At 46.0% G+C, this 21,640-nt stretch overlaps 9 non-coding genes across 9 annotated transcripts; all 9 read left to right on the top strand.

The window, feature by feature from the left end:
- The first annotated feature begins 1,283 nt into the window (after positions 1 to 1,283).
- LOC130351492 (U2 spliceosomal RNA) lies at positions 1,284 to 1,474 on the top strand. The gene has a single exon (XR_008888188.1). It is a non-coding gene; the product is annotated as a U2 spliceosomal RNA (small nuclear RNA).
- A 2,092-nt stretch (positions 1,475 to 3,566) lies between these two features.
- Positions 3,567 to 3,757, top strand: LOC130351491 (U2 spliceosomal RNA). The gene has a single exon (XR_008888187.1). It is a non-coding gene; the product is annotated as a U2 spliceosomal RNA (small nuclear RNA).
- Positions 3,758 to 5,857: 2,100 nt separating this feature from the next.
- LOC130351490 (U2 spliceosomal RNA) lies at positions 5,858 to 6,048 on the top strand. The gene has a single exon (XR_008888186.1). It is a non-coding gene; the product is annotated as a U2 spliceosomal RNA (small nuclear RNA).
- A 2,092-nt stretch (positions 6,049 to 8,140) lies between these two features.
- Positions 8,141 to 8,331, top strand: LOC130351489 (U2 spliceosomal RNA). The gene has a single exon (XR_008888185.1). It is a non-coding gene; the product is annotated as a U2 spliceosomal RNA (small nuclear RNA).
- Positions 8,332 to 10,435: 2,104 nt separating this feature from the next.
- Positions 10,436 to 10,626, top strand: LOC130351488 (U2 spliceosomal RNA). Its single transcript, XR_008888184.1, has one exon. It is a non-coding gene; the product is annotated as a U2 spliceosomal RNA (small nuclear RNA).
- Positions 10,627 to 12,719: 2,093 nt separating this feature from the next.
- LOC130351487 (U2 spliceosomal RNA) lies at positions 12,720 to 12,910 on the top strand. The gene has a single exon (XR_008888183.1). It is a non-coding gene; the product is annotated as a U2 spliceosomal RNA (small nuclear RNA).
- Positions 12,911 to 15,004: 2,094 nt separating this feature from the next.
- Positions 15,005 to 15,195, top strand: LOC130351486 (U2 spliceosomal RNA). Its single transcript, XR_008888182.1, has one exon. It is a non-coding gene; the product is annotated as a U2 spliceosomal RNA (small nuclear RNA).
- A 2,091-nt stretch (positions 15,196 to 17,286) lies between these two features.
- Positions 17,287 to 17,477, top strand: LOC130351484 (U2 spliceosomal RNA). The gene has a single exon (XR_008888180.1). It is a non-coding gene; the product is annotated as a U2 spliceosomal RNA (small nuclear RNA).
- Positions 17,478 to 19,571: 2,094 nt separating this feature from the next.
- LOC130351483 (U2 spliceosomal RNA) lies at positions 19,572 to 19,762 on the top strand. Its single transcript, XR_008888179.1, has one exon. It is a non-coding gene; the product is annotated as a U2 spliceosomal RNA (small nuclear RNA).
- The last annotated feature ends 1,878 nt before the right edge of the window (positions 19,763 to 21,640 follow it).

Here is a 21,640-nt window from a genome sequence, read left to right as displayed (position 1 = left end):
CGCTGAACAGTCGCTTTTTATGTATTCAGCACCTATGTATAATGTTGTAAAAATGCTCTAGAAGCTAAAGTCGCAGAAATGTCACACATATTTGGCCTGCAACTTTCTGTGCGACAAATTCAGACAGGAAAAATCAGTATAAATCCTTAGAAAATTATCCCCCAGTGTCTCCATCTGCTGGCGGTATTGAATAAGCATTGCTGCACTGATGGGGTATGCATTAGACGAAAAAAAAGAAGAAAAAGAAGAATAATACGCCCAGAAAAGAGGCGAAAAGGAGAAAAACGTAAAAAAACGTTGAAAAAAAAGTAAGAGGAAGAGAAGGGAAAAAAAGGTGGAAATGGGTTTAAAAGTGATTTCGGCGGAGAAATATATATATATATATATATATATATATATATATATATATATGCGCACACACACACATAGATATAAACGTATTCTCCGTTGAGATATTGCAGCCGCTGCTGTGTCCAGGCCCAGGAGCCTTAGCACTGTGCTGTGATGTCACTCAATACCACTGACATCACTAGGTGTAAACAACATCTCTCCTTTGCTGTGTATGTGACTATGGAGCTGTTTGGTGATGTCGTCTATTACGGCCTTCATAGAAGCAACAGGAGATTGTTGCATCCATCTTGAACCCTCAGAACTACAGTGCTATGATGTCACTCACTTCCACAGGCCTTGCAGAGTGTAAACAACAACAACCCAGCTTTGTTGTGTATGTAACCAAAGGGATTTGTGATGTCACCTAGAACCTTCACAGCAGCGACAGCTTTATGAGGAGCATCAGCACTGCTCTGCCTGAGCAGAACCATCACCGCCATAGGTTGTCAAATAACCCGGATTTAACCCACACAGGTAAGTCCAATGGGGTGCAGGCATGTCCTCTATGCTTACAGCTTCCCGTGGGTGTTGGTTTGATACCGTTTGGGGACAGCCAAGGAGGCATCTGCAGGCAACAAAGGTAGGTGTGTGCTTGTGTGTGTGTTTCCTATGCAGATCCTAAGCCCAGTGTCACATGCAAGTAGGAGGAGTAAGAAGGGTTCCTGGCAAATCCGGGTTATGGATTGCATTTAAAAAGGCCCCGTGGGAGTGCAATGGGCCCCTGTCTTGCTGCTTAGCAATAATGGTATGGGTTTAGGTTCTGCTGTGTGTACTGGTGGTTGACTGCCCCCCAGCCCAGAGTGTGCATGGAAAATTGTCTGGCAGCCTCCCTGACAGCAAGCAGTGATAGTGCCCATGAAGGGGACCTTGTTGGGCCCGCCCCTTTCACGGTTATCGCTTCTCGGCCTTTTGGCTAAGATCAAGTGTAGTATCTGTTCTTATCAGTTTAATATCTGATACGTCCCCTATCTGGGGACCATATATTAAATGGATTTTTGAGAACGGGGGCCGATTTCGAAGCTTGCTTCCGTCGCCCTATGCATTGACCCGATATGGCAGTATCTTCGGGTACAGTGCACCACCCCCTTACAGGGTTAAAAAGAAAGATTCCTACTTTCATTGCTACCTGCTTGCTGGCTAGCCAGCTAGCCAGCCCTGTGGGCCTTGCTGCTGCTGCAGCCAAAAAACAAAAGGTGGTGCTGCTGCTGCTTCTGCTGCTTCTGCTTCTGCTTGTGTCTGGCCCCTGTTGGAGCGTCCAGGCACAGGACTTCTGCTGCTGCTGACTAAATGGCCTCCTTAATTGGATCATTTGAGTAGCCAGCACACCTGTGCAGGTAGGGCATGACATGATAGGCAGCTGCCTTGATAGCGGGTGGGTGCTGAATGTTCCTAATTGACAAAATAAGATTAATGCTTATGAAGAAATATAAAATCTCATCCCTTCCCCAATATCGCGCCACACCCCTACCCCTTAATTCCCTGGTTGAACGTGATGGACATATGTCTTTTTTCGACCGTACTAACTATGTAACTATGTAACATAACATGGGGGGGGGGGGGGGGGTCTCCTGGCTGTTCACACAGGTGTGTCATTGCTGTACATTGACCATGCATTGCTTCTGTGGTATTGCAAAGGCAAAGACAAATGCTTCCAGCCATCCATTGCACTAATGGATTGGTCATCAGCTGGCTGTCTATGTCCCGCATCAATATAGACCAAAGTACAGAGGGTTAGGCTATGCTATTGTGCACCTACCTGATGCATCAGAAGGTGCGAGGCCCTTGCTAAATTCTGTGCACAGACTTTGAGATCTATGCTTTAGACTGTATCTAAACCTGCTCCAACATGGACTGACATTCTGGCCTACTTTCAGCCGATGCGACTTGTCTGTCGCTGAACAGTCGCTTTTTATGTATTCAGCACCTATGTATAATGTTGTAAAAATGCTCTAGAAGCTAAAGTCGCAGAAATGTCACACATATTTGGCCTGCAACTTTCTGTGCGACAAATTCAGACAGGAAAAATCAGTATAAATCCTTAGAAAATTATCCCCCAGTGTCTCCATCTGCTGGCGGTATTGAATAAGCATTGCTGCACTGATGGGGTATGCATTAGACGAAAAAAAAGAAGAAAAAGAAGAATAATACGCCCAGAAAAGAGGCGAAAAGGAGAAAAACGTAAAAAAACGTGAAAAAAAAGTAAGAGGAAGAGAAGGGAAAAAAAGGTGGAAATGGGTTTAAAAGTGATTTCGGCGGAGAAATATATATATATATATATATATATATATATATATATATATATATGCGCACACACACACATAGATATAAACGTATTCTCCGTTGAGATATTGCAGCCGCTGCTGTGTCCAGGCCCAGGAGCCTTAGCACTGTGCTGTGATGTCACTCAATACCACTGACATCACTAGGTGTAAACAACATCTCTCCTTTGCTGTGTATGTGACTATGGAGCTGTTTGGTGATGTCGTCTATTACGGCCTTCATAGAAGCAACAGGAGATTGTTGCATCCATCTTGAACCCTCAGAACTACAGTGCTATGATGTCACTCACTTCCACAGGCCTTGCAGAGTGTAAACAACAACAACCCAGCTTTGTTGTGTATGTAACCAAAGGGATTTGTGATGTCACCTAGAACCTTCACAGCAGCGACAGCTTTATGAGGAGCATCAGCACTGCTCTGCCTGAGCAGAACCATCACCGCCATAGGTTGTCAAATAACCCGGATTTAACCCACACAGGTAAGTCCAATGGGGTGCAGGCATGTCCTCTATGCTTACAGCTTCCCGTGGGTGTTGGTTTGATACCATTTGGGGACAGCCAAGGAGGCATCTGCAGGCAACAAAGGTAGGTGTGTGCTTGTGTGTGTGTTTCCTATGCAGATCCTAAGCCCAGTGTCACATGCAAGTAGGAGGAGTAAGAAGGGTTCCTGGCAAATCCGGGTTATGGATTGCATTTAAAAAGGCCCCGTGGGAGTGCAATGGGCCCCTGTCTTGCTGCTTAGCAATAATGGTATGGGTTTAGGTTCTGCTGTGTGTACTGGTGGTTGACTGCCCCCCAGCCCAGAGTGTGCATGGAAAATTGTCTGGCAGCCTCCCTGACAGCAAGCAGTGATAGTGCCCATGAAGGGGACCTTGTTGGGCCCGCCCCTTTCACGGTTATCGCTTCTCGGCCTTTTGGCTAAGATCAAGTGTAGTATCTGTTCTTATCAGTTTAATATCTGATACGTCCCCTATCTGGGGACCATATATTAAATGGATTTTTGAGAACGGGGGCCGATTTCGAAGCTTGCTTCCGTCGCCCTATGCATTGACCCGATATGGCAGTATCTTCGGGTACAGTGCACCACCCCCTTACAGGGTTAAAAAGAAAGATTCCTACTTTCATTGCTACCTGCTTGCTGGCTAGCCAGCTAGCCAGCCCTGTGGGCCTTGCTGCTGCTGCAGCCAAAAAACAAAAGGTGGTGCTGCTGCTGCTTCTGCTGCTTCTGCTTCTGCTTGTGTCTGGCCCCTGTTGGAGCGTCCAGGCACAGGACTTCTGCTGCTGCTGACTAAATGGCCTCCTTAATTGGATCATTTGAGTAGCCAGCACACCTGTGCAGGTAGGGCATGACATGATAGGCAGCTGCCTTGATAGCGGGTGGGTGCTGAATGTTCCTAATTGACAAAATAAGATTAATGCTTATGAAGAAATATAAAATCTCATCCCTTCCCCAATATCGCGCCACACCCCTACCCCTTAATTCCCTGGTTGAACGTGATGGACATATGTCTTTTTTCGACCGTACTAACTATGTAACTATGTAACATAACATGGGGGGGGGGGGGGGTCTCCTGGCTGTTCACACAGGTGTGTCATTGCTGTACATTGACCATGCATTGCTTCTGTGGTATTGCAAAGGCAAAGACAAATGCTTCCAGCCATCCATTGCACTAATGGATTGGTCATCAGCTGGCTGTCTATGTCCCGCATCAATATAGACCAAAGTACAGAGGGTTAGGCTATGCTATTGTGCACCTACCTGATGCATCAGAAGGTGCGAGGCCCTTGCTAAATTCTGTGCACAGACTTTGAGATCTATGCTTTAGACTGTATCTAAACCTGCTCCAACATGGACTGACATTCTGGCCTACTTTCAGCCGATGCGACTTGTCTGTCGCTGAACAGTCGCTTTTTATGTATTCAGCACCTATGTATAATGTTGTAAAAATGCTCTAGAAGCTAAAGTCGCAGAAATGTCACACATATTTGGCCTGCAACTTTCTGTGCGACAAATTCAGACAGGAAAAATCAGTATAAATCCTTAGAAAATTATCCCCCAGTGTCTCCATCTGCTGGCGGTATTGAATAAGCATTGCTGCACTGATGGGGTATGCATTAGACGAAAAAAAAGAAGAAAAAGAAGAATAATACGCCCAGAAAAGAGGCGAAAAGGAGAAAAACGTAAAAAAACGTGAAAAAAAAGTAAGAGGAAGAGAAGGGAAAAAAAGGTGGAAATGGGTTTAAAAGTGATTTCGGCGGAGAAATATATATATATATATATATATATATATATATATATATATATATATATATATATGCGCACACACACACATAGATATAAACGTATTCTCCGTTGAGATATTGCAGCCGCTGCTGTGTCCAGGCCCAGGAGCCTTAGCACTGTGCTGTGATGTCACTCAATACCACTGACATCACTAGGTGTAAACAACATCTCTCCTTTGCTGTGTATGTGACTATGGAGCTGTTTGGTGATGTCGTCTATTACGGCCTTCATAGAAGCAACAGGAGATTGTTGCATCCATCTTGAACCCTCAGAACTACAGTGCTATGATGTCACTCACTTCCACAGGCCTTGCAGAGTGTAAACAACAACAACCCAGCTTTGTTGTGTATGTAACCAAAGGGATTTGTGATGTCACCTAGAACCTTCACAGCAGCGACAGCTTTATGAGGAGCATCAGCACTGCTCTGCCTGAGCAGAACCATCACCGCCATAGGTTGTCAAATAACCCGGATTTAACCCACACAGGTAAGTCCAATGGGGTGCAGGCATGTCCTCTATGCTTACAGCTTCCCGTGGGTGTTGGTTTGATACCGTTTGGGGACAGCCAAGGAGGCATCTGCAGGCAACAAAGGTAGGTGTGTGCTTGTGTGTGTGTTTCCTATGCAGATCCTAAGCCCAGTGTCACATGCAAGTAGGAGGAGTAAGAAGGGTTCCTGGCAAATCCGGGTTATGGATTGCATTTAAAAAGGCCCCGTGGGAGTGCAATGGGCCCCTGTCTTGCTGCTTAGCAATAATGGTATGGGTTTAGGTTCTGCTGTGTGTACTGGTGGTTGACTGCCCCCCAGCCCAGAGTGTGCATGGAAAATTGTCTGGCAGCCTCCCTGACAGCAAGCAGTGATAGTGCCCATGAAGGGGACCTTGTTGGGCCCGCCCCTTTCACGGTTATCGCTTCTCGGCCTTTTGGCTAAGATCAAGTGTAGTATCTGTTCTTATCAGTTTAATATCTGATACGTCCCCTATCTGGGGACCATATATTAAATGGATTTTTGAGAACGGGGGCCGATTTCGAAGCTTGCTTCCGTCGCCCTATGCATTGACCCGATATGGCAGTATCTTCGGGTACAGTGCACCACCCCCTTACAGGGTTAAAAAGAAAGATTCCTACTTTCATTGCTACCTGCTTGCTGGCTAGCCAGCTAGCCAGCCCTGTGGGCCTTGCTGCTGCTGCAGCCAAAAAACAAAAGGTGGTGCTGCTGCTGCTTCTGCTGCTTCTGCTTCTGCTTGTGTCTGGCCCCTGTTGGAGCGTCAAGGCACAGGACTTCTGCTGCTGCTGACTAAATGGCCTCCTTAATTGGATCATTTGAGTAGCCAGCACACCTGTGCAGGTAGGGCATGACATGATAGGCAGCTGCCTTGATAGCGGGTGGGTGCTGAATGTTCCTAATTGACAAAATAAGATTAATGCTTATGAAGAAATATAAAATCTCATCCCTTCCCCAATATCGCGCCACACCCCTACCCCTTAATTCCCTGGTTGAACGTGATGGACATATGTCTTTTTTCGACCGTACTAACTATGTAACTATGTAACATAACATGGGGGGGGGGGGGGGGTCTCCTGGCTGTTCACACAGGTGTGTCATTGCTGTACATTGACCATGCATTGCTTCTGTGGTATTGCAAAGACAAATGCTTCCAGCCATCCATTGCACTAATGGATTGGTCATCAGCTGGCTGTCTATGTCCCGCATCAATATAGACCAAAGTACAGAGGGTTAGGCTATGCTATTGTGCACCTACCTGATGCATCAGAAGGTGCAAGGCCCTTGCTAAATTCTGTGCACAGACTTTGAGATCTATGCTTTAGACTGTATCTAAACCTGCTCCAACATGGACTGACATTCTGGCCTACTTTCAGCCGATGCGACTTGTCTGTCGCTGAACAGTCGCTTTTTATGTATTCAGCACCTATGTATAATGTTGTAAAAATGCTCTAGAAGCTAAAGTCGCAGAAATGTCACACATATTTGGCCTGCAACTTTCTGTGCGACAAATTCAGACAGGAAAAATCAGTATAAATCCTTAGAAAATTATCCCCCAGTGTCTCCATCTGCTGGCGGTATTGAATAAGCATTGCTGCACTGATGGGGTATGCATTAGACGAAAAAAAAGAAGAAAAAGAAGAATAATACGCCCAGAAAAGAGGCGAAAAGGAGAAAAACGTAAAAAAACGTGAAAAAAAAGTAAGAGGAAGAGAAGGGAAAAAAAGGTGGAAATGGGTTTAAAAGTGATTTCGGCGGAGAAATATATATATATATATATATATATATATATATATATATATATATATATATATGCGCACACACACACATAGATATAAACGTATTCTCCGTTGAGATATTGCAGCCGCTGCTGTGTCCAGGCCCAGGAGCCTTAGCACTGTGCTGTGATGTCACTCAATACCACTGACATCACTAGGTGTAAACAACATCTCTCCTTTGCTGTGTATGTGACTATGGAGCTGTTTGGTGATGTCGTCTATTACGGCCTTCATAGAAGCAACAGGAGATTGTTGCATCCATCTTGAACCCTCAGAACTACAGTGCTATGATGTCACTCACTTCCACAGGCCTTGCAGAGTGTAAACAACAACAACCCAGCTTTGTTGTGTATGTAACCAAAGGGATTTGTGATGTCACCTAGAACCTTCACAGCAGCGACAGCTTTATGAGGAGCATCAGCACTGCTCTGCCTGAGCAGAACCATCACCGCCATAGGTTGTCAAATAACCCGGATTTAACCCACACAGGTAAGTCCAATGGGGTGCAGGCATGTCCTCTATGCTTACAGCTTCCCGTGGGTGTTGGTTTGATACCGTTTGGGGACAGCCAAGGAGGCATCTGCAGGCAACAAAGGTAGGTGTGTGCTTGTGTGTGTGTTTCCTATGCAGATCCTAAGCCCAGTGTCACATGCAAGTAGGAGGAGTAAGAAGGGTTCCTGGCAAATCCGGGTTATGGATTGCATTTAAAAAGGCCCCGTGGGAGTGCAATGGGCCCCTGTCTTGCTGCTTAGCAATAATGTATGGGTTTAGGTTCTGCTGTGTGTACTGGTGGTTGACTGCCCCCCAGCCCAGAGTGTGCATGGAAAATTGTCTGGCAGCCTCCCTGACAGCAAGCAGTGATAGTGCCCATGAAGGGGACCTTGTTGGGCCCGCCCCTTTCACGGTTATCGCTTCTCGGCCTTTTGGCTAAGATCAAGTGTAGTATCTGTTCTTATCAGTTTAATATCTGATACGTCCCCTATCTGGGGACCATATATTAAATGGATTTTTGAGAACGGGGGCCGATTTCGAAGCTTGCTTCCGTCGCCCTATGCATTGACCCGATATGGCAGTATCTTCGGGTACAGTGCACCACCCCCTTACAGGGTTAAAAAGAAAGATTCCTACTTTCATTGCTACCTGCTTGCTGGCTAGCCAGCTAGCCAGCCCTGTGGGCCTTGCTGCTGCTGCAGCCAAAAAACAAAAGGTGGTGCTGCTGCTGCTTCTGCTGCTTCTGCTTCTGCTTGTGTCTGGCCCCTGTTGGAGCGTCCAGGCACAGGACTTCTGCTGCTGCTGACTAAATGGCCTCCTTAATTGGATCATTTGAGTAGCCAGCACACCTGTGCAGGTAGGGCATGACATGATAGGCAGCTGCCTTGATAGCGGGTGGGTGCTGAATGTTCCTAATTGACAAAATAAGATTAATGCTTATGAAGAAATATAAAATCTCATCCCTTCCCCAATATCGCGCCACACCCCTACCCCTTAATTCCTGGTTGAACGTGATGGACATATGTCTTTTTTCGACCGTACTAACTATGTAACTATGTAACATAACATGGGGGGGGGGGGGGGGGGTCTCCTGGCTGTTCACACAGGTGTGTCATTGCTGTACATTGACCATGCATTGCTTCTGTGGTATTGCAAAGGCAAAGACAAATGCTTCCAGCCATCCATTGCACTAATGGATTGGTCATCAGCTGGCTGTCTATGTCCCGCATCAATATAGACCAAAGTACAGAGGGTTAGGCTATGCTATTGTGCACCTACCTGATGCATCAGAAGGCGAGGCCCTTGCTAAATTCTGTGCACAGACTTTGAGATCTATGCTTTAGACTGTATCTAAACCTGCTCCAACATGGACTGACATTCTGGCCTACTTTCAGCCGATGCGACTTGTCTGTCGCTGAACAGTCGCTTTTTATGTATTCAGCACCTATGTATAATGTTGTAAAAATGCTCTAGAAGCTAAAGTCGCAGAAATGTCACACATATTTGGCCTGCAACTTTCTGTGCGACAAATTCAGACAGGAAAAATCAGTATAAATCCTTAGAAAATTATCCCCCAGTGTCTCCATCTGCTGGCGGTATTGAATAAGCATTGCTGCACTGATGGGGTATGCATTAGACGAAAAAAAAGAAGAAAAAGAAGAATAATACGCCCAGAAAAGAGGCGAAAAGGAGAAAAACGTAAAAAAACGTGAAAAAAAAGTAAGAGGAAGAGAAGGGAAAAAAAGGTGGAAATGGGTTTAAAAGTGATTTCGGCGGAGAAATATATATATATATATATATATATATATATATATATATATATATATATATATATATATGCGCACACACACACATAGATATAAACGTATTCTCCGTTGAGATATTGCAGCCGCTGCTGTGTCCAGGCCCAGGAGCCTTAGCACTGTGCTGTGATGTCACTCAATACCACTGACATCACTAGGTGTAAACAACATCTCTCCTTTGCTGTGTATGTGACTATGGAGCTGTTTGGTGATGTCGTCTATTACGGCCTTCATAGAAGCAACAGGAGATTGTTGCATCCATCTTGAACCCTCAGAACTACAGTGCTATGATGTCACTCACTTCCACAGGCCTTGCAGAGTGTAAACAACAACAACCCAGCTTTGTTGTGTATGTAACCAAAGGGATTTGTGATGTCACCTAGAACCTTCACAGCAGCGACAGCTTTATGAGGAGCATCAGCACTGCTCTGCCTGAGCAGAACCATCACCGCCATAGGTTGTCAAATAACCCGGATTTAACCCACACAGGTAAGTCCAATGGGGTGCAGGCATGTCCTCTATGCTTACAGCTTCCCGTGGGTGTTGGTTTGATACCGTTTGGGGACAGCCAAGGAGGCATCTGCAGGCAACAAAGGTAGGTGTGTGCTTGTGTGTGTGTTTCCTATGCAGATCCTAAGCCCAGTGTCACATGCAAGTAGGAGGAGTAAGAAGGGTTCCTGGCAAATCCGGGTTATGGATTGCATTTAAAAAGGCCCCGTGGGAGTGCAATGGGCCCCTGTCTTGCTGCTTAGCAATAATGGTATGGGTTTAGGTTCTGCTGTGTGTACTGGTGGTTGACTGCCCCCCAGCCCAGAGTGTGCATGGAAAATTGTCTGGCAGCCTCCCTGACAGCAAGCAGTGATAGTGCCCATGAAGGGGACCTTGTTGGGCCCGCCCCTTTCACGGTTATCGCTTCTCGGCCTTTTGGCTAAGATCAAGTGTAGTATCTGTTCTTATCAGTTTAATATCTGATACGTCCCCTATCTGGGGACCATATATTAAATGGATTTTTGAGAACGGGGGCCGATTTCGAAGCTTGCTTCCGTCGCCCTATGCATTGACCCGATATGGCAGTATCTTCGGGTACAGTGCACCACCCCCTTACAGGGTTAAAAAGAAAGATTCCTACTTTCATTGCTACCTGCTTGCTGGCTAGCCAGCTAGCCAGCCCTGTGGGCCTTGCTGCTGCTGCAGCCAAAAAACAAAAGGTGGTGCTGCTGCTGCTTCTGCTGCTTCTGCTTCTGCTTGTGTCTGGCCCCTGTTGGAGCGTCCAGGCACAGGACTTCTGCTGCTGCTGACTAAATGGCCTCCTTAATTGGATCATTTGAGTAGCCAGCACACCTGTGCAGGTAGGGCATGACATGATAGGCAGCTGCCTTGATAGCGGGTGGGTGCTGAATGTTCCTAATTGACAAAATAAGATTAATGCTTATGAAGAAATATAAAATCTCATCCCTTCCCCAATATCGCGCCACACCCCTACCCCTTAATTCCCTGGTTGAACGTGATGGACATATGTCTTTTTTCGACCGTACTAACTATGTAACTATGTAACATAACATGGGGGGGGGGGGGGGGTCTCCTGGCTGTTCACACAGGTGTGTCATTGCTGTACATTGACCATGCATTGCTTCTGTGGTATTGCAAAGGCAAAGACAAATGCTTCCAGCCATCCATTGCACTAATGGATTGGTCATCAGCTGGCTGTCTATGTCCCGCATCAATATAGACCAAAGTACAGAGGGTTAGGCTATGCTATTGTGCACCTACCTGATGCATCAGAAGGTGCGAGGCCCTTGCTAAATTCTGTGCACAGACTTTGAGATCTATGCTTTAGACTGTATCTAAACCTGCTCCAACATGGACTGACATTCTGGCCTACTTTCAGCCGATGCGACTTGTCTGTCGCTGAACAGTCGCTTTTTATGTATTCAGCACCTATGTATAATGTTGTAAAAATGCTCTAGAAGCTAAAGTCGCAGAAATGTCACACATATTTGGCCTGCAACTTTCTGTGCGACAAATTCAGACAGGAAAAATCAGTATAAATCCTTAGAAAATTATCCCCCAGTGTCTCCATCTGCTGGCGGTATTGAATAAGCATTGCTGCACTGATGGGGTATGCATTAGACGAAAAAAAAGAAGAAAAAGAAGAATAATACGCCCAGAAAAGAGGCGAAAAGGAGAAAAACGTAAAAAAACGTGAAAAAAAAGTAAGAGGAAGAGAAGGGAAAAAAAGGTGGAAATGGGTTTAAAAGTGATTTCGGCGGAGAAATATATATATATATATATATATATATATATATATATATATATATATGCGCACACACACACATAGATATAAACGTATTCTCCGTTGAGATATTGCAGCCGCTGCTGTGTCCAGGCCCAGGAGCCTTAGCACTGTGCTGTGATGTCACTCAATACCACTGACATCACTAGGTGTAAACAACATCTCTCCTTTGCTGTGTATGTGACTATGGAGCTGTTTGGTGATGTCGTCTATTACGGCCTTCATAGAAGCAACAGGAGATTGTTGCATCCATCTTGAACCCTCAGAACTACAGTGCTATGATGTCACTCACTTCCACAGGCCTTGCAGAGTGTAAACAACAACAACCCAGCTTTGTTGTGTATGTAACCAAAGGGATTTGTGATGTCACCTAGAACCTTCACAGCAGCGACAGCTTTATGAGGAGCATCAGCACTGCTCTGCCTGAGCAGAACCATCACCGCCATAGGTTGTCAAATAACCCGGATTTAACCCACACAGGTAAGTCCAATGGGGTGCAGGCATGTCCTCTATGCTTACAGCTTCCCGTGGGTGTTGGTTTGATACCGTTTGGGGACAGCCAAGGAGGCATCTGCAGGCAACAAAGGTAGGTGTGTGCTTGTGTGTGTGTTTCCTATGCAGATCCTAAGCCCAGTGTCACATGCAAGTAGGAGGAGTAAGAAGGGTTCCTGGCAAATCCGGGTTATGGATTGCATTTAAAAAGGCCCCGTGGGAGTGCAATGGGCCCCTGTCTTGCTGCTTAGCAATAATGGTATGGGTTTAGGTTCTGCTGTGTGTACTGGTGGTTGACTGCCCCCCAGCCCAGAGTGTGCATGGAAAATTGTCTGGCAGCCTCCCTGACAGCAAGCAGTGATAGTGCCCATGAAGGGGACCTTGTTGGGCCCGCCCCTTTCACGGTTATCGCTTCTCGGCCTTTTGGCTAAGATCAAGTGTAGTATCTGTTCTTATCAGTTTAATATCTGATACGTCCCCTATCTGGGGACCATATATTAAATGGATTTTTGAGAACGGGGGCCGATTTCGAAGCTTGCTTCCGTCGCCCTATGCATTGACCCGATATGGCAGTATCTTCGGGTACAGTGCACCACCCCCTTACAGGGTTAAAAAGAAAGATTCCTACTTTCATTGCTACCTGCTTGCTGGCTAGCCAGCTAGCCAGCCCTGTGGGCCTTGCTGCTGCTGCAGCCAAAAAACAAAAGGTGGTGCTGCTGCTGCTTCTGCTGCTTCTGCTTCTGCTTGTGTCTGGCCCCTGTTGGAGCGTCCAGGCACAGGACTTCTGCTGCTGCTGACTAAATGGCCTCCTTAATTGGATCATTTGAGTAGCCAGCACACCTGTGCAGGTAGGGCATGACATGATAGGCAGCTGCCTTGATAGCGGGTGGGTGCTGAATGTTCCTAATTGACAAAATAAGATTAATGCTTATGAAGAAATATAAAATCTCATCCCTTCCCCAATATCGCGCCACACCCCTACCCCTTAATTCCCTGGTTGAACGTGATGGACATATGTCTTTTTTCGACCGTACTAACTATGTAACTATGTAACATAACATGGGGGGGGGGGGGGGTCTCCTGGCTGTTCACACAGGTGTGTCATTGCTGTACATTGACCATGCATTGCTTCTGTGGTATTGCAAAGGCAAAGACAAATGCTTCCAGCCATCCATTGCACTAATGGATTGGTCATCAGCTGGCTGTCTATGTCCCGCATCAATATAGACCAAAGTACAGAGGGTTAGGCTATGCTATTGTGCACCTACCTGATGCATCAGAAGGTGCGAGGCCCTTGCTAAATTCTGTGCACAGACTTTGAGATCTATGCTTTAGACTGTATCTAAACCTGCTCCAACATGGACTGACATTCTGGCCTACTTTCAGCCGATGCGACTTGTCTGTCGCTGAACAGTCGCTTTTTATGTATTCAGCACCTATGTATAATGTTGTAAAAATGCTCTAGAAGCTAAAGTCGCAGAAATGTCACACATATTTGGCCTGCAACTTTCTGTGCGACAAATTCAGACAGGAAAAATCAGTATAAATCCTTAGAAAATTATCCCCCAGTGTCTCCATCTGCTGGCGGTATTGAATAAGCATTGCTGCACTGATGGGGTATGCATTAGACGAAAAAAAAGAAGAAAAAGAAGAATAATACGCCCAGAAAAGAGGCGAAAAGGAGAAAAACGTAAAAAAACGTGAAAAAAAAGTAAGAGGAAGAGAAGGGAAAAAAAGGTGGAAATGGGTTTAAAAGTGATTTCGGCGGAGAAATATATATATATATATATATATATATATATATATATATATATATATATGCGCACACACACACATAGATATAAACGTATTCTCCGTTGAGATATTGCAGCCGCTGCTGTGTCCAGGCCCAGGAGCCTTAGCACTGTGCTGTGATGTCACTCAATACCACTGACATCACTAGGTGTAAACAACATCTCTCCTTTGCTGTGTATGTGACTATGGAGCTGTTTGGTGATGTCGTCTATTACGGCCTTCATAGAAGCAACAGGAGATTGTTGCATCCATCTTGAACCCTCAGAACTACAGTGCTATGATGTCACTCACTTCCACAGGCCTTGCAGAGTGTAAACAACAACAACCCAGCTTTGTTGTGTATGTAACCAAAGGGATTTGTGATGTCACCTAGAACCTTCACAGCAGCGACAGCTTTATGAGGAGCATCAGCACTGCTCTGCCTGAGCAGAACCATCACCGCCATAGGTTGTCAAATAACCCGGATTTAACCCACACAGGTAAGTCCAATGGGGTGCAGGCATGTCCTCTATGCTTACAGCTTCCCGTGGGTGTTGGTTTGATACCGTTTGGGGACAGCCAAGGAGGCATCTGCAGGCAACAAAGGTAGGTGTGTGCTTGTGTGTGTGTTTCCTATGCAGATCCTAAGCCCAGTGTCACATGCAAGTAGGAGGAGTAAGAAGGGTTCCTGGCAAATCCGGGTTATGGATTGCATTTAAAAAGGCCCCGTGGGAGTGCAATGGGCCCCTGTCTTGCTGCTTAGCAATAATGGTATGGGTTTAGGTTCTGCTGTGTGTACTGGTGGTTGACTGCCCCCCAGCCCAGAGTGTGCATGGAAAATTGTCTGGCAGCCTCCCTGACAGCAAGCAGTGATAGTGCCCATGAAGGGGACCTTGTTGGGCCCGCCCCTTTCACGGTTATCGCTTCTCGGCCTTTTGGCTAAGATCAAGTGTAGTATCTGTTCTTATCAGTTTAATATCTGATACGTCCCCTATCTGGGGACCATATATTAAATGGATTTTTGAGAACGGGGGCCGATTTCGAAGCTTGCTTCCGTCGCCCTATGCATTGACCCGATATGGCAGTATCTTCGGGTACAGTGCACCACCCCCTTACAGGGTTAAAAAGAAAGATTCCTACTTTCATTGCTACCTGCTTGCTGGCTAGCCAGCTAGCCAGCCCTGTGGGCCTTGCTGCTGCTGCAGCCAAAAAACAAAAGGTGGTGCTGCTGCTGCTTCTGCTGCTTCTGCTTCTGCTTGTGTCTGGCCCCTGTTGGAGCGTCAAGGCACAGGACTTCTGCTGCTGCTGACTAAATGGCCTCCTTAATTGGATCATTTGAGTAGCCAGCACACCTGTGCAGGTAGGGCATGACATGATAGGCAGCTGCCTTGATAGCGGGTGGGTGCTGAATGTTCCTAATTGACAAAATAAGATTAATGCTTATGAAGAAATATAAAATCTCATCCCTTCCCCAATATCGCGCCACACCCCTACCCCTTAATTCCCTGGTTGAACGTGATGGACATATGTCTTTTTTCGACCGTACTAACTATGTAACTATGTAACATAACATGGGGGGGGGGGGGGGGGGGGTCTCCTGGCTGTTCACACAGGTGTGTCATTGCTGTACATTGACCATGCATTGCTTCTGTGGTATTGCAAAGGCAAAGACAAATGCTTCCAGCCATCCATTGCACTAATGGATTGGTCATCAGCTGGCTGTCTATGTCCCGCATCAATATAGACCAAAGTACAGAGGGTTAGGCTATGCTATTGTGCACCTACCTGATGCATCAGAAGGTGCGAGGCCCTTGCTAAATTCTGTGCACAGACTTTGAGATCTATGCTTTAGACTGTATCTAAACCTGCTCCAACATGGACTGACATTCTGGCCTACTTTCAGCCGATGCGACTTGTCTGTCGCTGAACAGTCGCTTTTTATGTATTCAGCACCTATGTATAATGTTGTAAAAATGCTCTAGAAGCTAAAGTCGCAGAAATGTCACACATATTTGGCCTGCAACTTTCTGTGCGACAAATTCAGACAGGAAAAATCAGTATAAATCCTTAGAAAATTATCCCCCAGTGTCTCCCCATCTGCTGGCGGTATTGAATAAGCATTGCTGCACTGATGGGGTATGCATTAGACGAAAAAAAAGAAGAAAAAGAAGAATAATACGCCCAGAAAAGAGGCGAAAAGGAGAAAAACGTAAAAAAACGTGAAAAAAAAGTAAGAGGAAGAGAAGGGAAAAAAAGGTGGAAATGGGTTTAAAAGTGATTTCGGCGGAGAAATATATATATATATATATATATATATATATATATATATATATATATGCGCACACACACACATAGATATAAACGTATTCTCCGTTGAGATATTGCAGCCGCTGCTGTGTCCAGGCCCAGGAGCCTTAGCACTGTGCTGTGATGTCACTCAATACCACTGACATCACTAGGTGTAAACAACATCTCTCCTTTGCTGTGTATGTGACTATGGAGCTGTTTGGTGATGTCGTCTATTACGGCCTTCATAGAAGCAAGATTGCATCCATCTTGAACCCTCAGAACTACAGTGCTATGATGTCACTCACTTCCACAGGCCTTGCAGAGTGTAAACAACAACAACCCAGCTTTGTTGTGTATGTAACCAAAGGGATTTGTGATGTCACCTAGAACCTTCACAGCAGCGACAGCTTTATGAGGAGCATCAGCACTGCTCTGCCTGAGCAGAACCATCACCGCCATAGGTTGTCAAATAACCCGGATTTAACCCACACAGGTAAGTCCAATGGGGTGCAGGCATGTCCTCTATGCTTACAGCTTCCCGTGGGTGTTGGTTTGATACCGTTTGGGGACAGCCAAGGAGGCATCTGCAGGCAACAAAGGTAGGTGTGTGCTTGTGTGTGTGTTTCCTATGCAGATCCTAAGCCCAGTGTCACATGCAAGTAGGAGGAGTAAGAAGGGTTCCTGGCAAATCCGGGTTATGGATTGCATTTAAAAAGGCCCCGTGGGAGTGCAATGGGCCCCTGTCTTGCTGCTTAGCAATAATGGTATGGGTTTAGGTTCTGCTGTGTGTACTGGTGGTTGACTGCCCCCCAGCCCAGAGTGTGCATGGAAAATTGTCTGGCAGCCTCCCTGACAGCAAGCAGTGATAGTGCCCATGAAGGGGACCTTGTTGGGCCCGCCCCTTTCACGGTTATCGCTTCTCGGCCTTTTGGCTAAGATCAAGTGTAGTATCTGTTCTTATCAGTTTAATATCTGATACGTCCCCTATCTGGGGACCATATATTAAATGGATTTTTGAGAACGGGGGCCGATTTCGAAGCTTGCTTCCGTCGCCCTATGCATTGACCCGATATGGCAGTATCTTCGGGTACAGTGCACCACCCCCTTACAGGGTTAAAAAGAAAGATTCCTACTTTCATTGCTACCTGCTTGCTGGCTAGCCAGCTAGCCAGCCCTGTGGGCCTTGCTGCTGCTGCAGCCAAAAAACAAAAGGTGGTGCTGCTGCTGCTTCTGCTGCTTCTGCTTCTGCTTGTGTCTGGCCCCTGTTGGAGCGTCCAGGCACAGGACTTCTGCTGCTGCTGACTAAATGGCCTCCTTAATTGGATCATTTGAGTAGCCAGCACACCTGTGCAGGTAGGGCATGACATGATAGGCAGCTGCCTTGATAGCGGGTGGGTGCTGAATGTTCCTAATTGACAAAATAAGATTAATGCTTATGAAGAAATATAAAATCTCATCCCTTCCCCAATATCGCGCCACACCCCTACCCCTTAATTCCCTGGTTGAACGTGATGGACATATGTCTTTTTTCGACCGTACTAACTATGTAACTATGTAACATAACATGGGGGGGGGGGGGGGTCTCCTGGCTGTTCACACAGGTGTGTCATTGCTGTACATTGACCATGCATTGCTTCTGTGGTATTGCAAAGGCAAAGACAAATGCTTCCAGCCATCCATTGCACTAATGGATTGGTCATCAGCTGGCTGTCTATGTCCCGCATCAATATAGACCAAAGTACAGAGGGTTAGGCTATGCTATTGTGCACCTACCTGATGCATCAGAAGGTGCGAGGCCCTTGCTAAATTCTGTGCACAGACTTTGAGATCTATGCTTTAGACTGTATCTAAACCTGCTCCAACATGGACTGACATTCTGGCCTACTTTCAGCCGATGCGACTTGTCTGTCGCTGAACAGTCGCTTTTTATGTATTCAGCACCTATGTATAATGTTGTAAAAATGCTCTAGAAGCTAAAGTCGCAGAAATGTCACACATATTTGGCCTGCAACTTTCTGTGCGACAAATTCAGACAGGAAAAATCAGTATAAATCCTTAGAAAATTATCCCCCAGTGTCTCCATCTGCTGGCGGTATTGAATAAGCATTGCTGCACTGATGGGGTATGCATTAGACGAAAAAAAAGAAGAAAAAGAAGAATAATACGCCCAGAAAAGAGGCGAAAAGGAGAAAAACGTAAAAAAACGTGAAAAAAAAGTAAGAGGAAGAGAAGGGAAAAAAAGGTGGAAATGGGTTTAAAAGTGATTTCGGCGGAGAAATATATATATATATATATATATATATATATATATATATATATATATATGCGCACACACACACATAGATATAAACGTATTCTCCGTTGAGATATTGCAGCCGCTGCTGTGTCCAGGCCCAGGAGCCTTAGCACTGTGCTGTGATGTCACTCAATACCACTGACATCACTAGGTGTAAACAACATCTCTCCTTTGCTGTGTATGTGACTATGGAGCTGTTTGGTGATGTCGTCTATTACGGCCTTCATAGAAGCAACAGGAGATTGTTGCATCCATCTTGAACCCTCAGAACTACAGTGCTATGATGTCACTCACTTCCACAGGCCTTGCAGAGTGTAAACAACAACAACCCAGCTTTGTTGTGTATGTAACCAAAGGGATTTGTGATGTCACCTAGAACCTTCACAGCAGCGACAGCTTTATGAGGAGCATCAGCACTGCTCTGCCTGAGCAGAACCATCACCGCCATAGGTTGTCAAATAACCCGGATTTAACCCACACAGGTAAGTCCAATGGGGTGCAGGCATGTCCTCTATGCTTACAGCTTCCCGTGGGTGTTGGTTTGATACCGTTTGGGGACAGCCAAGGAGGCATCTGCAGGCAACAAAGGTAGGTGTGTGCTTGTGTGTGTGTTTCCTATGCAGATCCTAAGCCCAGTGTCACATGCAAGTAGGAGGAGTAAGAAGGGTTCCTGGCAAATCCGGGTTATGGATTGCATTTAAAAAGGCCCCGTGGGAGTGCAATGGGCCCCTGTCTTGCTGCTTAGCAATAATGGTATGGGTTTAGGTTCTGCTGTGTGTACTGGTGGTTGACTGCCCCCCAGCCCAGAGTGTGCATGGAAAATTGTCTGGCAGCCTCCCTGACAGCAAGCAGTGATAGTGCCCATGAAGGGGACCTTGTTGGGCCCGCCCCTTTCACGGTTATCGCTTCTCGGCCTTTTGGCTAAGATCAAGTGTAGTATCTGTTCTTATCAGTTTAATATCTGATACGTCCCCTATCTGGGGACCATATATTAAATGGATTTTTGAGAACGGGGGCCGATTTCGAAGCTTGCTTCCGTCGCCCTATGCATTGACCCGATATGGCAGTATCTTCGGGTACAGTGCACCACCCCCTTACAGGGTTAAAAAGAAAGATTCCTACTTTCATTGCTACCTGCTTGCTGGCTAGCCAGCTAGCCAGCCCTGTGGGCCTTGCTGCTGCTGCAGCCAAAAAACAAAAGGTGGTGCTGCTGCTGCTTCTGCTGCTTCTGCTTCTGCTTGTGTCTGGCCCCTGTTGGAGCGTCCAGGCACAGGACTTCTGCTGCTGCTGACTAAATGGCCTCCTTAATTGGATCATTTGAGTAGCCAGCACACCTGTGCAGGTAGGGCATGACATGATAGGCAGCTGCCTTGATAGCGGGTGGGTGCTGAATGTTCCTAATTGACAAAATAAGATTAATGCTTATGAAGAAATATAAAATCTCATCCCTTCCCCAATATCGCGCCACACCCCTACCCCTTAATTCCCTGGTTGAACGTGATGGACATATGTCTTTTTTCGACCGTACTAACTATGTAACTATGTAACATAACATGGGGGGGGGGGGGGGGGTCTCCTGGCTGTTCACACAGGTGTGTCATTGCTGTACATTGACCATGCATTGCTTCTGTGGTATTGCAAAGGCAAAGACAAATGCTTCCAGCCATCCATTGCACTAATGGATTGGTCATCAGCTGGCTGTCTATGTCCCGCATCAATATAGACCAAAGTACAGAGGGTTAGGCTATGCTATTGTGCACCTACCTGATGCATCAGAAGGTGCGAGGCCCTTGCTAAATTCTGTGCACAGACTTTGAGATCTATGCTTTAGACTGTATCTAAACCTGCTCCAACATGGACTGACATTCTGGCCTACTTTCAGCCGATGCGACTTGTCTGTCGCTGAACAGTCGCTTTTTATGTATTCAGCACCTATGTATAATGTTGTAAAAATGCTCTAGAAGCTAAAGTCGCAGAAATGTCACACATATTTGGCCTGCAACTTTCTGTGCGACAAATTCAGACAGGAAAAATCAGTATAAATCCTTAGAAAATTATCCCCCAGTGTCTCCATCTGCTGGCGGTATTGAATAAGCATTGCTGCACTGATGGGGTATGCATTAGACGAAAAAAAAGAAGAAAAAGAAGAATAATACGCCCAGAAAAGAGGCGAAAAGGAGAAAAACGTAAAAAAACGTGAAAAAAAAGTAAGAGGAAGAGAAGGGAAAAAAAGGTGGAAATGGGTTTAAAAGTGATTTCGGCGGAGAAATATATATATATATATATATATATATATATATATATATATATATATGCGCACACACACACATAGATATAAACGTATTCTCCGTTGAGATATTGCAGCCGCTGCTGTGTCCAGGCCCAGGAGCCTTAGCACTGTGCTGTGATGTCACTCAATACCACTGACATCACTAGGTGTAAACAACATCTCTCCTTTGCTGTGTATGTGACTATGGAGCTGTTTGGTGATGTCGTCTATTACGGCCTTCATAGAAGCAACAGGAGATTGTTGCATCCATCTTGAACCCTCAGAACTACAGTGCTATGATGTCACTCACTTCCACAGGCCTTGCAGAGTGTAAACAACAACAACCCAGCTTTGTTGTGTAACCAAAGGGATTTGTGATGTCACCTAGAACCTTCACAGCAGCGACAGCTTTATGAGGAGCATCAGCACTGCTCTGCCTGAGCAGAACCATCACCGCCATAGGTTGTCAAATAACCCGGATTTAACCCACACAGGTAAGTCCAATGGGGTGCAGGCATGTCCTCTATGCTTACAGCTTCCCGTGGGTGTTGGTTTGATACCGTTTGGGGACAGCCAAGGAGGCATCTGCAGGCAACAAAGGTAGGTGTGTGCTTGTGTGTGTGTTTCCTATGCAGATCCTAAGCCCAGTGTCACATGCAAGTAGGAGGAGTAAGAAGGGTTCCTGGCAAATCCGGGTTATG

This window comes from Hyla sarda, unplaced genomic scaffold (assembly GCF_029499605.1).
Source record: "Hyla sarda isolate aHylSar1 unplaced genomic scaffold, aHylSar1.hap1 scaffold_978, whole genome shotgun sequence".
Taxonomy (NCBI): Eukaryota; Metazoa; Chordata; class Amphibia; order Anura; family Hylidae; genus Hyla; species Hyla sarda.
This window is presented reverse-complemented; position numbering and strand designations above follow the sequence as displayed.